General features: G+C 35.5%; 1 long non-coding RNA gene across 1 annotated transcript in view; it reads left to right on the forward strand.

Annotated features, from left to right (window-relative positions):
• The window catches only part of LOC135220734 (uncharacterized), a 28,513-nt gene extending 22,305 nt beyond the window's left edge, over positions 1 to 6,208 (forward strand). Inside the window, exon 5 of the long non-coding RNA XR_010315779.1 lies at positions 5,160 to 6,208. This is a non-coding gene — a long non-coding RNA (uncharacterized LOC135220734). The remainder of the gene's footprint in view (positions 1 to 5,159) is intronic.
• The last annotated feature ends 10,272 nt before the right edge of the window (positions 6,209 to 16,480 follow it).

Raw genomic sequence — 16,480 nt, forward strand, 5'->3', positions numbered from 1 at the left:
GTAAAAGAAAGAAAACAAATAAAAATGAAGTATAAAGAGAAGATGAATAACCAACCGTCTGGATTTTCCAAGCGTCCCTGATAAAAAAAAATATACATTCGCATTTGTTCTCAGCTTGTGACGTTAGTTCATGAAAAAAATGTGAGAAATAAGTTGATTCCTTTCAACAAAATGCGCTTTCATAGATTAGTCCACGCGTTCATCCTCCCACGTGCGTCGAACAGCTGTCGTTGGATTTTTTTTTCTTTTTTAATCTCCACAACGCTCTGAATAGTGTGGGTTATGGAAGGCGAGAATCAGCTGTTAGTGATTTAGGGAAAACAAATCTTGTGCTCTGAGACAATATTTAACTGGTATTTTTACTGTCTTCAGTGTTTCTCGCAGGAGTTTTTTTTTTCTTTTACTTAAAAAATATACATTTTTAAGTTAATTTTGCAATTCAATACATATATATGTAATGTATGTACAAAATCAACAAATATAGTCATAATAATTTCTATTTGTTTTTTTTTTTCTCTAATTGGGGTATTCTTGAAGTGTTCAGCTCTCTAGATTGAGGAAAGAGACTTATGACAAATTTCAGTGAATACTGAAAAGGTCAAACCTTTGTCGTCCATTCTGAAATGGAATATATATATATATATATATATATATATATATATATATATATATATATATATATATATGCGCGTGTGTGTGCATTTTGGCCTACAGTAAGCCTAAAGGAAAACAATAATTCACCACAGCCTGATCTTCTTCCTGCATGAGTACATAAGTGAAATGATGCCAAATTAGGCGTGCTTTCAGAATTTAGAAGAAACTATACACACAATAGCCGATTAGGATGAATGTTTCTCCCTATTCTGGGATTTTTATTTTCTTTTACACGTAGCAGAAATGGCGTAGGCTCAGACCTTCTTTTTCTTCTGTGTAGTACCATAATTTGTCCCTTTCCTTTCCGTGTTATTAACCTCTCTAAAACGGGCAATTGACAGGCAACGAATATTCAGGTGTCTGTGATAGGTCTATTATCTTCGGTTACTTTGAAATAATGTTTTTATAGCTACTGTTACCAAGCTACAACAATTTTACCGACTTGTTAAGACGTATCGTTTAAGTCGTTAACATCTGGTTCTTGAGAAAAGTACTACTCAGTGGGAAGAGAAAGGAACTGAATAAAAAGCTCAACTTCTTTTTGTCAATTAGCGAAGATTGATTATAATAAAATCTGTCTTCATGATCAGTTACACACTGAAATAAAGTATTGTTCACTTTCATTTTCTTGTTGATAGTACTACTTTCCGGCTGCAAGTTACAGCAAAATTTTACTAAATGCTTTCTCAGCCATTCATTGACCACTGACATTTGTAAAACTCATACAGCCACGTTTATGTCTTTATGGATATGACTAAACAAATTAAACAAGCACGCTTGTTTGTTTTCATTGGTCTTTCTATTTGAGCGTTATCAGTTTGTCTCTGGTTATTATGGCGTTGCGTTCATCCATGGATCACGACATATTTTCTTTTCTTTTCATCAAGTTTGAAATGAAGGTCAGTCATGAGGTCGAGGAATTCAAAACGTTAACTTGCCGTTAAAAGAAAATCTCTGGAACACTACAACTGACAGTCCGCATGAAGCGTCTCTACGTGTTGCTTCTCAAGTATTTGTTTGTTTTTCTGATAAAGAAACATGGCCCGCATCACATTCGGTAACTTACGCTACATCAAACAAAAGTTAGCCTATCATTACAATGTACAGCCTCGCAAAATGGCTATCAATTTGTTTATTTAAGGTGTCTTGAATAGGCAAACGATGTTACCTCCATTTCATATCAGTTGCTTTAATGAGAAAGGCGTCTGTCTATACAGAACAATACAGCTGCGTGATCAAGACGGTTTTCATATCAATTTATAATTATGACTCCTGTACAAGTTTCATAAACAGAATAAAAAAAAAAAACTAGAATAAATCATGGCTATAGTCTCCTCTGCCACCATAACAACATTCAAATGAGCGCTGTCGACGTCGACACAAGGCCTGTTTGGTGAAGAAATCGTATTTTGCTTGACTACAAGAGCCGTTAGGCTTATTTTTCAGGGCTGCGAACTACGTGGTCGTGGGTCCACAGCGTGATGTATGAGGTTTTCTGTATCCAAGGTGATATTGATAAAGTTTGCTTTATTAAATGAACACCTTTTGTTATAGCTGTTTCAGAGAGACTTCATTCGTGGAAATACGCAAGTTGTTTGTCTTTTATTCGCGATGTTCAATTTTCTTCGATACTCAAAATGGACATCTTGCCTGTTCAGGAAACCACATCAAACAGCACAAAACATCACCTCCATCATCGCATGTCCGTCACAGATACGTGAACGTAAATTTATTTGTCTCATCAGGTATTAAAATGTGCGTTCATTTCAGCAAGTTCAAATTTAGCGGAAGAGGGAAGCAGTACTAGTTAGTGGAATACGGATGTGAGTTACAGATAATGGCAGAAGGGGGGATTTGTATCAGTGAAGGAAGGTGAGGGAGGGGTTATACGGTATCGGTGATGGCGGGTCTGGAGGCCAAGAACAGCTTGAGGGTGTTGACCGCCCCACCACCATTATCCACCCCACGCCCCAACCCCATCGAATCCGCTCACATCACCCTCTCTAAACTTTGGAGACTATGCTGTTTGGACCTTTCCCAGGACCATTCCGATCACAAGGACAAACCTTATACTCGATTATCATCCATGCAAATATTAAATAATGTCACGTTGAGGCATATTTATATTTATATGAAAGGCTAATTTTCTCAATGGTAATAACATTCTTTTGAAGTGCATTAGCCGATACAGCTAAAAATGTTCTTGAAATGTATATATTTATTGCTAAACAACTGAGATGAATACCTGGTCAAAAACGTGATTATATGATTGCCGAATTCCTAAATTTCATTCGACATGAATAAAATGAGAGCATCCCATGGCCAGACGAGACGCCGTTGGATGATCTACCAACTGCGTGGCATGTGTAACGGACAGTTTTCAGATGAATTTGTGTTATTAAAGACTACATTTCACCTCACCCTTTCACTTCCTTGAAGGCATTTGACTCTTATTTCGCATGTTTAATGATGCAGATGTGAAAATTGAAATTATTATACATCCTCGAACTTGAGAGGCGGACAAAATCGGTAACAGTCAAAGAAGAAAATTATTCTCGTTTAGGCTCGGTCGGCAATGGCGAAGGTAAATCATTTGTACAGAAGTACCTTGTGATTCCAAGGTACTTTCACCTACAGTTTTGGGCGTCTGTTCTCACAACACTAAACGCTTCGTGTATGCGAAATATTTTTGAATTAACACGTTCAGCGTACACTTGAATGGGTATATATTTCAATTGTATGTTACAAGTTGCTTTTGCATGGGTTGGCACATGTCCTGTGAATGTTTTGCGTTGGGTGTGTGTGTGTGTGTTTTTTTTTGTTTTTTGTATACGTCTGGGTCTGCTTCAAGATTATTTTATATTTTGAAAAAGTTTCGTATATATATATATATATATATATATATATATATATATATATATATATATATAGTATATATAACAAACAACGGATGATCAGTCGATTAGGCTAAGACTTTTGTGATCTTATCTAATGACTGACAGATTGAGACAACAGAGCCAGCGGTAAAATTGTGAAAATGGGTATCTTTAAAATATTGGTTGTAGGTTTCAAGGAACGGTCACGAAGATTGTGTAGTTTTACTCATCACATCTATTAAGGTGTTGTTCTTCTAAAAAAGGCATCGTGTAATTTAATCTATTCTTGAAATCGTGATACCTACATTCAGAAGTTTTCAGAAAGAGCGTATTTCCTTGCAGCGCAAGTATGTTTCCTCTTCAGGCTAAAGTACACCTTTTCTTTTTATGCAAATGACCTGTTCTACTTTTTTTTTTTCCTAGATACGCTTTCAGTAAGCTTAACTATCTTCGGAACACAAGGAGAGACACGTGCGTCTGAAGTAGCCAGAAATGTCCTGGGGCTTTCGATTGAGATATATTTGAAGTAAGTTGTAATTAACTTTCATTAGATTGATCCTAGGCTTGCGTTTTAGTCACTGCAGATGCATACATAAGCATTTTCCGGCTAAATAATTATTGTTTCTTCCATGGGGACATGAGAATATATAACATGCTATGACCGGGATCGAGAAACATGTGGCACCAGTTTGTAGCAGCAAAGAAGCTGGCGACACCATAACGGTTTGACGAGGGAACCTGCCAAGCACATGGCTACCATCTTTCCTGGTTCTCACGATTGAATAGCGTCGGTCTGCATTGTAGATCACCATTCGTTTCTTAGTAACAGTGTTACTAATAAGTTACACTCACCATAAGTTAATTCCGAAGGATGATTTATGGGTATTGAGGCGTTAGCGAATCCCTACAATGTATTTTTACGTGTTCTATTTTAGTTTGTCAGGTCCTTTCTGGGTAACTAAAAATTCTTGTAGTGAGTCGTGCAGTTTGTTATCAGTTGAAATTCAGTCCAAAAATTCTGTTATAGTACTTTTTTTTTTATAAACCACTATTAAATACATTTGAAAATATATTTTCGTATATCATTTGCTGCTTTGTCTTCGTAGTGTCTTCAGTCTAAAATAGCTATTTCGTTTCACCTTCATTAGCAGGCCATGCTCATCATCGAGCCAACTTGTATTTTAACTCGACTATGTTTACGAAATAAAGACAATAATACTAACTCGCATGTTTGTGGATTGTATTTTATGTTAAGGCAAGCGTGTATTTCGTTCAATACATCTTTGAATATTTGAATGACTGAAGTGTATTTTAAGCATTTAACCACATGAATGAAGCAAACGTTATTGTGATCTGATCCCACTTTAGTATAAATTTTTTCAACGGAGCTTCGTCCACGAGTGTGGTTTCGTCTCCAGTTAACGGCATTTTAGGCCTACACCACCACCTACGCCAGCTTTCCCCTAGGCAAGCTACTCACAGGATAAGATGTCTTATATGCCCCGTACGCAGAGAAAAATCTTTCCCGTGTTGTCAAGAAAACGTGTAATGTTTGCGGGATTATTGAATGGGCTCACAAGACGTATTACTTATCCCTCTCTAACCGTTAAACTGCTTTTTCATCTTCAGGTCAGTCTGCCTTACCCAAGCTGGTCGACATTTCAATAACAGCAGCTCTTGGACCACATGGTACTACAGATTTACAGTCGACGACGGACAATGGGATGTAGCTATGAAATCTGAAGCGGCGTTCATTTAATTTTGTTTGTTTCACGGAAGTTAAATGGAAACGATGAACTGTTCATCCATTAGATGCAAAGGTTTCGTATTGGAGATGTATTCAGCCTATATGACTGCTGCAATTAAATGAAGTCTATAGCTCTAGTCAACGTCACCTGTGGAATGTGATGAAGTACCTCCGGTATTTCGATAGTGGAATGCCAAGCCTGCTTAGCACTGGAACATCTATGTAGTAGTACTACTGAAACTTTGTAATGCTGCTGAAGATGCTGGCAAACCAATGTTCTCGTAAATTTTTCATTTAATAAAATGGTTAAAAAAAATGAACAGAAAGATGATCTCTAGTATTAAGAAATGTGTTGGATTTTAAATACCATGAAATCACCATTAAATTCATTTTACCCTCCCCGTTCCATCCCCGGTACCATAGGGGGCCCACCATCTTCCACCTTTACAGCAGCTGCACGAGAGGTTTCTTCCTTCCCAATCCGATCCTGAGGGCGACATGTAACCGCAAGCAGCATCAGTAACGAACCGACTTTCTTTCCCGCCAAAAGTTTGCTTCTTCATCGATTCCTTTTCAATTCCAGTTAACTTTAAGCCACTTACGTTTATTTAAGATTACTTTCTCTCTCTCTCTCTCTCTCTCTCTCTCTCTCTCTCTCTCTCTCGGCATTCTTTCCTTCTTCCTTAGTCTCCCTCTCTCACCGTTATATGTTCGTGTCGTCTATCCCGTACTTGGCCTCCCATTCATGAGCATCCTGTGAACACGTGGTCCTAGTTTTTCCTTCTTTTTTTTCAGATCACTGGGCAGATAGAGATTGAAGACACACACACACACACACACACACACACACACACACACACACACACACACATATATATATATATATATATATATATATATATATATATATATAATAGAGAGAGAGATCTGTCGTACTTGTATATAGCTGAGAAAAGATTGCAAGTAATTACATTCATAGAGTTCAAGTGGCAGTTATATTGCGTCTACATTTATAAATGTTAAGGTGTAATCATTTGCTCGATGTTAAAACGAATTTCAACCATGGGTAAGATGAAATACATTTCGTTGAACCAAACGTTAGTGAGAGTTCTTTCGTAACTGACAACTTCCTCAGTAAAAAAAAAAAAATAAATAAAAAAGTTAGGCCTCGAAACAGAGCCGGCAAATCAGTGCAGCATTTTCTTATATTTCATTTAAAATATCTAATGTACTCAATATATTTTTTATTACACATGTTAAGGAACAATATTCATTTTATTTTTCATATACAGCCAGCACTTAATGAATTAAATAGCATTTTTTTGTATAATTGTACAAACATTCACCGTACAATATTTCATCACATTTTTCAACAGTAGTCTTCAACCGAGTCACACAATACTAATTAATATCCTTCTTGAACAGAATTCGAGCTAACAGACAGTAGTGTTACGGGGAATAGCATCGTACAAAATTGAGGCAGCCTTTTCTAAAAAATACGTTCCATATATTTCCTTGAGAAAACCTTACAAAAGTTCTTTTTATATGAATTCCGCAAAACCCATCTATCATAATTAAGTTTACCCTTAAGATACATTATTGAATCGGACAACGACATCTTTTTCACTTTACCCACCATTCTAGAAGAAACTTAAGGTTGCAGTTTGCTTTGATAATTTGTAAATACAGCAATGGTAATAATAGCAGATTTTATTTCAAGTATATGGATGGCGAGATATTTGGGAATAAGTACTGACCAGCAAATTATTAAATGTATAAAGAATAGACTGTTAAATACATTTAATGTAAATATTATAGGATTTAAGTCTGTTAACAAAATTTTCACGAATCAGTATGTTTCTAATTTAAAAGCATATTTAGAAAAATAATAAAATTGTAATATTTTTATATTATACATAGATCTTATAATTATATACAAAATTGTAAAATATAATTTTGTAAAGTAATATTTCTTAATAAAAGAAAAAAATCATTTGTTATACGATTTTGTAAAGCTAGGCGTGTGGGTTTAGATATTAAGTAAAAGAAAAAAAGTATTTGAAGATTGTTTCATCACACGAAGAATAGAAATGTGATGGTTGACTTACTGGTCATATTGGTGTACCATTGATAATAACAGATTTCTTTTTAACGAATGTTGAGATCCAAGGTCAACTGGTAAGAATTAAAATAATAATAATAATGTTTAGACGTGGTTTAGAAACCCCGATTTCCCGCACTGAGTTTAGTTCAGCTCTGATTCTCATTTTCAGTCGTTAGTTATTAAAAAAAGAAAATGCAATTTCATGGGGGACAGTAGGAAATTCCAGTCAAGTGGTTGCCGAATATATACACCCCACCTTCTCCTTCTAATATGCTATATAAAAAAGCTACCTACTTATTTATTTTGGTAGCAAAAAGTAATAGTAGAATACAAAGAACTGGGGCATTCTTTTAATACTGTTGATGTCTGAAGCTCTGAACGTGGGGGTTTAAGTTTACTTTCCTAGTCTGCCTAGTCATAAACGTACCGTTGTATATTTTCCTCCGTTAGGAATGCAGATACGTTTAGGGATTAAATTGATCATTTTTATTTCGTTAGCGTTGTCCCATGTGAAAATGGTTTCTTTAATTGCGATATTTCGTACGATTTCTTATAATGCGATTTCCTTATATTTCCCAGTGTTTGTTGAAGCATTTCTAAGTGAACAAGAACAACGTGACGCTCACTGTAGGAAGTAATAGCATTAGAGAAGTGTTTCTCATTAGTTAAGAGAACATGTCTCGCTCTTTTGAACAGATATTAAAAAAATTAGCTGGAGATGTAACTGAAGTATCAAAAGATACAGGAAGAATCATTTAACTTGAACGAACTTGCATATCTATGAGGATGTGAATAAAAAAAAAAAAAAAAAAAAAAAAAAAAAAAAAAAAAAAAAAAAAAAAAAAAAACGGTGCATAAAGACAACAATTAAGTCGTCTTTACACTAAAGTTATTTAAAAAGTTCCAAAGAATATCACCATACTTCGAAAATAATATCAAGATAATATGTATAATATATATACGAGTATATATAGTAACTATCGAATGATATATACAATTTTGTCCTTGACAGCCTTCACAAATTGGCGTTGTTTTGTGTCGTTCTTGACACCTGGACCACTGGAAGAATCCCCTTGAAAGGAATTTAACAGTAATGCTCAGGCGTAGAGACTAATCATTAATAGGTCCTCCAGTCTTTCAAACTTATACTACGTCTCTCTCTTTCTCCTTCGAACCAGATTTCCATAAGTGAACACTCAAGAGGGTTCTAATGGGATTCTAGCCTTCAAAATTACCAGAGGACCATCAATACACCTTGGAAATGACATTCTGGTTGTTAGAACACCGACCACTTGTAGATCTCACTCCTATGACTGGGCTACGGCCATGCAGATGACTCTTAACCTGCTTTAGCTTAGGTTCTCCACCTGAAGTGCCTATTAAAAGCGGAAGACAACCACCTTTATTCAGTGGTTTTACAAGGCCTGGAGAATACCTTCACTCAAGACCGCCGATACAGACAATAGTGCCAGCCTCGTAATGTCTGTCACACGCACCTGTATATCTCTCTCGTAGTAGCCATCTTGCTTGGTGAGACGTACCCGCGTGAAGTCACAATAATCAACAGATATCACAAGTTTAACATACGACTAGAATTTGAGAAATATCTAGAAGTGTTCGTGAACTATCGGTGATAAGATTAGTGTGAAAATAGTAGGATAAAGCGTCTTCTAAGTTAGTTTATCAAGTGTAATACTATAAATCAGAACAAGATGGCAGTGAAGTTCCAACTGCGGGAAAAGGTGGCGTAATTTGGCGTGTCTAGCAGATTCGCAATACGATGAGGTAGCAGGAAGGGAACTGGCATTTCTCATCTATGAAATCAGCAACAGTCCTAACCAAACCAAAAAAAGGATACAAAAAGCATTTCATAGATATATTAGAAGGATATAATCCTTCAAACTGGAACAAATCTAATGAAAACATCTTGAAAATAATTGAAGAAGTTCCAAATAAAATCCAAGTGGTCAAGAGACTCATAAAGAAAATATACATAAACCAACATATTCCGACAAAGAAAATGAATAAGGTGAATCTTGTGAATATACTAATTGATGCATTAGGAAAAAGAATGCCAAAAGCATGCAAACTGTGTAAGGTTTGGTATAGCATAGTCAATCCACAAAACCTAATCAGAAAATGTGCTGCATGCAACATTCCGACCCATCCACAGTGTGCTGAGGTAATACAAGATTTGAGAAAAGATACAAGAATTTTTTGTTCAACATGTCTATCATGGATAGACAATGTTATTAAATCAAGATTGAATGTACAAATAGTTGAGGATGAAGACAGAGAGGAAGAAGAAGAATAGAAGAAGAGAAGAAGAAGAAGAAAAAAAAGAAGAGGAAAATGGAAGAGAAGTAAACAAAAATGAAATGACAGAAAAAAAATAAGGAAAACAAAGAACAAGATAAAAGTATGGATGCAGAGATACTCATTGATACTACATATGAGGCAATAAAGCAGCATACCTACGAAAGAAATAAATTACGATATGACAACAGAAAAGCAAATCCCGAAGAGGCTCTACCCAGATCTATACAATGACGGGAAAGAGGAAAAAATAGACAAGAAAGACAAAAATCTGCAACCTTTTGAAAAGAGGGAATTGCAGATTTGGAGAAAGATGTTACTACAAACATCCTAAGATATGTCAAAACTATGAAATATATGGTAAATGTGCATACTTAGATGGATATGGGGATGATTGCAGAGATCTGCATCCAAAAATATGTAAAAACCTAAAAGAAGGAAAAGGATGTAAGTTCGACAAAAAATGCAAATATATGCACCCTGTAGCCATGAATCATAATCAAATAAATAACCAACCAAGTAATAAAATCCAAAATAAGAAAGAAACAAATAAAGAGAGAAATCAAGAATATCAGGTAAAAGAGAAAAGCAAACCACCAATGAGATATGCAGAGGTGTCAGCAAAGAATTTCAAAGCATCAGCTCCGAAATTCTACTCAAGAGATAATAACTGTATTTATTATGCAAGAGGATATTGCAGAAACGGAGAAAATTGCAGATTCAGACACAAAATGAATAATTATGATGAAGGAAGATCAAATATTATGGAAAAGTTGGATTTTTTAATGTCAGAATTTCTGGAAATGAAAAAAAGAACAACATACCAGAACAGGAAAGAGACATGGGAAATCCTTATTACTATCAGTATTAAATGAAGGAGAAAACACGCAAACCATCATAGTGATGAATGAGCAGGGTTTAGTTACGAGTAACTCAAAAAGAAAAATAGAGTACTTAGAAGAACTAACCCCAAAATGAAAAGAAAATAGATATAATGAATATAAGTGAAACCTGGTATTCCAAGAGACTGGGAATGATGATCAAATAAAAGGGTTCCAAACTTATAGATCAGATAGAAAAAATAGGAATCAAGGGGGAACCGCAATATATGGGAAAGACAAAAAACAAGGAAAAATCTATGAGAAATATAGTAACTCAGAATGTGAACTAATAGCGGTAGAATTTGAATCTGAAAAATTATGATGAACATAGTAATATATAGACCTCCTAATACTAAAGAGTTTGACTTAATAATTGAAAAAATTGGATGATATATGTAGAAATCACAAGGACTGGACTATTCTCCTATCTGGTGACTTCAACTTTCCTTTCGTAGAATGGAAAGAAAGAATAGGAGATTGTGGTTGTACTTATACATATAAAAAAGAGAGTAATAGTAGTGCAGAAGATAAGAGGCAATTTGAAAAGCTATTAGATATGCTACTAGAATACAACATTCAACAAATAAATCACCTGCCAACAAGAAAGGAAAAATACTTTAGACCTAGTATTTGTGAACGAGATGAATTATGTTAAAGAAATAATAGTTTATAATGCGAGTATTTCAGACCATAATGTCATAGAATTAACAGTTCATTCCAAAGCAAGTGAAAATAGAGATAAGCAAGAAATGAAAAAGTGGGAAGGATATGGAAAATACAACTTCTACAGTAAAAATATAAAATGGTCAGAAATTAATGAAGAATTAAACAAAGATTGGGATAACATTTTCGTAAGTGATGACATAAGGGTAAATACGGAGATATTATATAAAATATTGGAGATAATAGTGGAAAAATATATACCGAAGAAGAAAAGTAAACATCATTCATGCATACCAAGAGACAGAAGAATCTTGTTCCAGAAAATCAGAAAGTGGAAAAAAGGTCTTGCAAAAGAAAAAAATGCATGGAAAGTTATAGAACTAAAAAGTAAGATAGAAAATGCAGAAAAAAAGATTATACAATCAAAAGAAAATGAAAAACGGGACTTGGAAGAAAAAACCCTATTAAATATCAAGCAAAACCCCAAACTATTATACTCATATGCGAAGAAGATGAATAAAAGAAGAATAGAAATAGGCCCTCTGAGAATTGAAGGGAGATTAACGAATGAAAAAAAGGAAATTTGCAACATACTGGCAGAACGATATAAGAGAGAATTCACCCCTAGAATAGATAATGAAGATAATGATATAGAAGTAAGGGATGAAAATAGTGAATATTTAGCTGACATAGATATTAATGAAGCTGATATTGTGCAGGCTATTAATGAAATTAAAAATGGAGCTGCTGCAGGGCCTGATGGAATTCCTGCTATTTTGTTAAAGAAAGTAGTTCATTCTATCGCAAAGCCACTTGCAATATTATTAAGACAAAGTGTAGATACAGGCAAGATATATGATGAGCACAAATTAGCGTATATTACCCCTACTTTCAAAAGTGGATCAAAGACTAGAGGCAAGTAATTATAGGCCTGTGAGTCTAACATCACATATAATGAAAGTGTATGAAAGGGTAATGAAGAAAAATATTATGAAACATTTAATAAAAATAATTTGTTTAATAAAGGACAACATGGTTTCGTACCCGGAAAAAGTACACAAACCCAACTGTTAGTCCACCGTGAAAACATATTCAAAAATATGAAAAGCGAAATGAAACAGATGTGGTTTATTTAGACTTTGCAAAAGCTTTTGATAAAGTAGACCATAATATATTAGCGAAGAAAATTAGAAAACACAATATCGTGGATAAAGTAGGAAGATGGTTAAAAGAATTTTTACACAACAGAAAACAGATAGTTATTGCAAACGACGAGAAATCGGATGAAGCCAAGGTAATATCCGGTGTGCCGCAAGGTACGGTGTTAGCTGCAATACTGTTTGTTATTATGATTTGAAGACATAGACAATAATGTTAAGGATTCGGTAGTGAGTAGTTTCGCAGATGACACAAGAATAAGTAGAGAAATTACTTGTGATGAAGATAGGAACGCTCTACAAAGAGACCTTAACAAAGTATATGATTGGGCAGAGGTAAATAGGATGGTATTTAACTCTGATAAATTTGAATCAATAAATTATGGAGACAGAGAAAGAAAGCTATATGCATATAAGGGACCTAATAAGAGACCTCACAAATAAGGAAGCAGTTAAAGACCTTGGTGTGATGATGAATAGGAACATGTTATGCAATGATCAAATAGCAACTCTGTTGGCAAAATGTAAAGCAAAAATGGGAATGTTGTTACGGCACTTCAAAACAAGAAAAGCTGAACACATGATTATGCTTTATAAAACATATGTTCGTAGTCCCACTTGAATATTGCAATATGATATGGTACCCACATTAATCACAAAAGGATTTATTGCACAAAATAGAGAAGTGTCACAAAGGTCCTTTACAGCTAGAATAGAAGAAGTTAAGGACCTAGACTACTGGGAAAGACTACAATTCTTAAAATTATATAGTCTGGAAAGGAGAAGAGAACGCTACATGATAATTCAGGCATGGAAACAGATAGAAGGAATAGCAGAAAATATCATGGAACTAAAAATATCAGAAAGAGCAAGCAGAGGTAGATTAATAGTGCCCAAAAATATACCAGGAAAAATAAGGAAAGCACACAGGACATTAATCCACTACGCACCAGCATCGATAATGCAGCGTCTATTCAATGCGTTGCCAGCTCATCTGAGGAATATATCAGGAGTGAGCGTAGATGTGTTTAAGAATAAGCTCGACAAATATCTAAACTGCATCCCAGACCATCCAAGATTGGAAGATGCAAAATATACCGGAAGATGTACTAGCAACTCTCTGGTAGACATTAGAGGTGCCTCACACTGAGGGACCTGGGGCAACCCGAACAAGATGTAAGGTCTGTAAGGTAAGATCACGGTTCTCGGTAAGTTGCTAAGGAAAGTGGTTCGTAACTCCCATGCCCCTTTTTCTTGACAACACCTGACGCTAGTAGCTACCCATTCATATTTTGGCTGACTGCTTTGCCACTGTGTTGCAGCACAACACAGATATATACACGCATATATGTGTGTGTGTGTGCATGTATGTATATGGACAAAGCAGATTTGCATTCTAGAGCAGTGGTTCCCAAAATTGACCATACCAAGGAACCCCAGATATTATGAGTCCCAGCCGAGGAACCCAGTCAATTTAAAGTTATTACCATACCGTGATACCCAGTACAACAATAAATTTAATATTTGCATATTCCTGCACAAAGTAAGTATAAGTAAATATATAAGATATTTTCGACATTTTTTATTGTATTAAATTGAACACAGTAAAATTGGTGAAAACAGCCACAATTTTTTTTTTTCTGAACCCTAATTTGGGGACCACTGTTCTAGAGCACCAGAACTACAATACAGAAAACTGCTTCATCAGCGCGACGTTGGTAACACCTGCATGATCAACAACCCCCCCCCCCCTCCAAATTCCAGTTGCCATCATCTTGCAAGGCCTGGATAATAGGGCCCTTTCTTCCCAAAATCGTCACACCATCTAGCCAGGTTCTCCTCTTGTCTCCAAGTCTTTCCTTCTACTGCTTCAAAATCATACGCGCATTTTCACCAACCTATTTTTATCTTAAACTTATATGCCCATACTTATGAGTTTTATTTTCGCAGCTTTCATTTTTTCGATCTTTCTTCGTGTATTTGCTTTGCGGTAATAGCTTCTAGAACGGTAGACAATTACCCGCAAATACTAATTATAAAGCATTCATCACAGTGCTACAAATCATCGCATTTTATAAAGCACTATCTTAACCCTCTGCCCTTTATATTATATATTATATATATTATATTTGAACAAAACCTCACCATGACGTTATGTATGTAAAATGGCAACAATGATGATTAATAATTGTCAGTGCGAAACTATCATGTCCTCGTTCGGTATTTTGAGTTCGTTGTCACGATCCTTTGTGTAAATATTGTCGTCCTCCAACGTTTGGTCTCAATTTTAAGCTAGAGCTCAGTCTGTTCAAGCTCCAGAGGGAAGTATTTGTGAATGTTGTGGATAACGCTGTCGGTATTCTCTGTTTGTTGAGGCTTTGCTAGAAGGCTACTTGAGGTTAGTTTTGCAAGATTATTGAATATATGCTAGCTGTGCACATTTTATTCCAAACTTCAATGTTTATGGCGTATATATGGGATGGGCAAGTACCGGTACAAGTACCGGTTTTTCCGGTTACAGGCTTCATGGTACATTACTGGTAAAAATCTCAGTACCGGTAATTTACCGTTATTGCGTTAATTAAGAAATAGTAAAAATGCCTCTCACTATGTGCTGATTGCTGAACCACTATACATCTCACCACACATACAGTACAGTGAACAAAGTAACCAGTTCTTTTAAAACTAATAGTATCTGTATGACACTATTTCTAATTGTGCTGATACGGCAAATGCAACTAGATTCATTTACTTCTTTTTGCTTACTTTTATCAATCGACCTACTGTTCTGCATTAGAATAAGAGTACTACACTAATTTCAACGAGTTGCCTGGTGGAAGACTACTGTATATCTTATGAGGAACAGAGTCGAATATTATTATTATTATATATCTATCTCTCAATATATATATATATATATATATATATATATATATATATATATATATTTAGATATGTGTGTATAGGCTAAACTAGAATATTTATACAGTAGTTATGAATCCTCTTTAAATAAATTATCATAATATGCAGTGTTATGCATAAACTTTTATATAAACTATCTCTGAATTACCATTATCACTAATGAAATAATTGGTGGAATCGCGGAACGCATTAGTAACCACAACACACCATTAACACGACTCGACACCATCTTACCATTTACCTAACTTGCATTGCCGGGATACCATTTTAGCAAACAGTCCAACATACCACTCACGATCGCCTTGCTAGTGAAATACATTTTACCAGTAAAGTACCGGTAATACCGGTAACAGTAAATTTTTTACCGGTTTTACCGGTAACGAAATTAGCGGTACTTGCCCATCCCTAGCGTATAATAGACTTAAGGTGAAGAACCGGTAATGTTTATGGTGCATTACAGACATAAGGCAAATAGCAGCCGACTTTTATTTACTTCAAAATTATTATTGGGTAAATAGGCCCCTTTGGTAGGATTGTAAGAATTACTACCATCGTAGGCAGGTCCTGCGTGTCGTAAAAGGTACGAAAAGGAAAGCTGATGCCTTGCAGTCTTACTTTTTAGGAAAAGGTTAGGCCTACCGCCAATTACTGTGGAAACTGCTGCCTTGCAAGTGTACTTTTTAGTCAAAGGCGAGGTCCGCTGCCAATAACTGGTTGATAACAGCAGGGGCATGCAGTGGTAAAATCCCTTTGCCAAATAATAGGCATAAACCATGCCTGATGCATGCAGTGGAGATGGCGCATCAGGCAACAGTGAACCGACCTCTAATGTATGGATAACGTTGGGCGAGAATTATTATTATTGGGTAAATGTTTCCAATAAAAATTAATTGGAATCTTGGAACGACGGAATAGTAACGGCATTTTATTCAGCCGATTAAATGAAGGCCTTTGAGCGGGAAGGAACTCTTGCCTTGTTAGCCCTCCCCTCCCCCCCCAGTAAAAAAGACAAGTTGCATAAAATGTTGAGAAACCAGTGGGCAAGAAGATAGGTATTGTACCAAACTAAAGGCGGCTAGACTAATAGAGGTAGCTATAACGAGAGTGAACATACAGTGGAAGGGCAGCCTATACTAGCGGAAATTAAGATTAACGTTGCC

This window comes from Macrobrachium nipponense, chromosome 20 (assembly GCF_015104395.2).
Source record: "Macrobrachium nipponense isolate FS-2020 chromosome 20, ASM1510439v2, whole genome shotgun sequence".
In the NCBI taxonomy this organism is placed as follows: Eukaryota; Metazoa; Arthropoda; class Malacostraca; order Decapoda; family Palaemonidae; genus Macrobrachium; species Macrobrachium nipponense.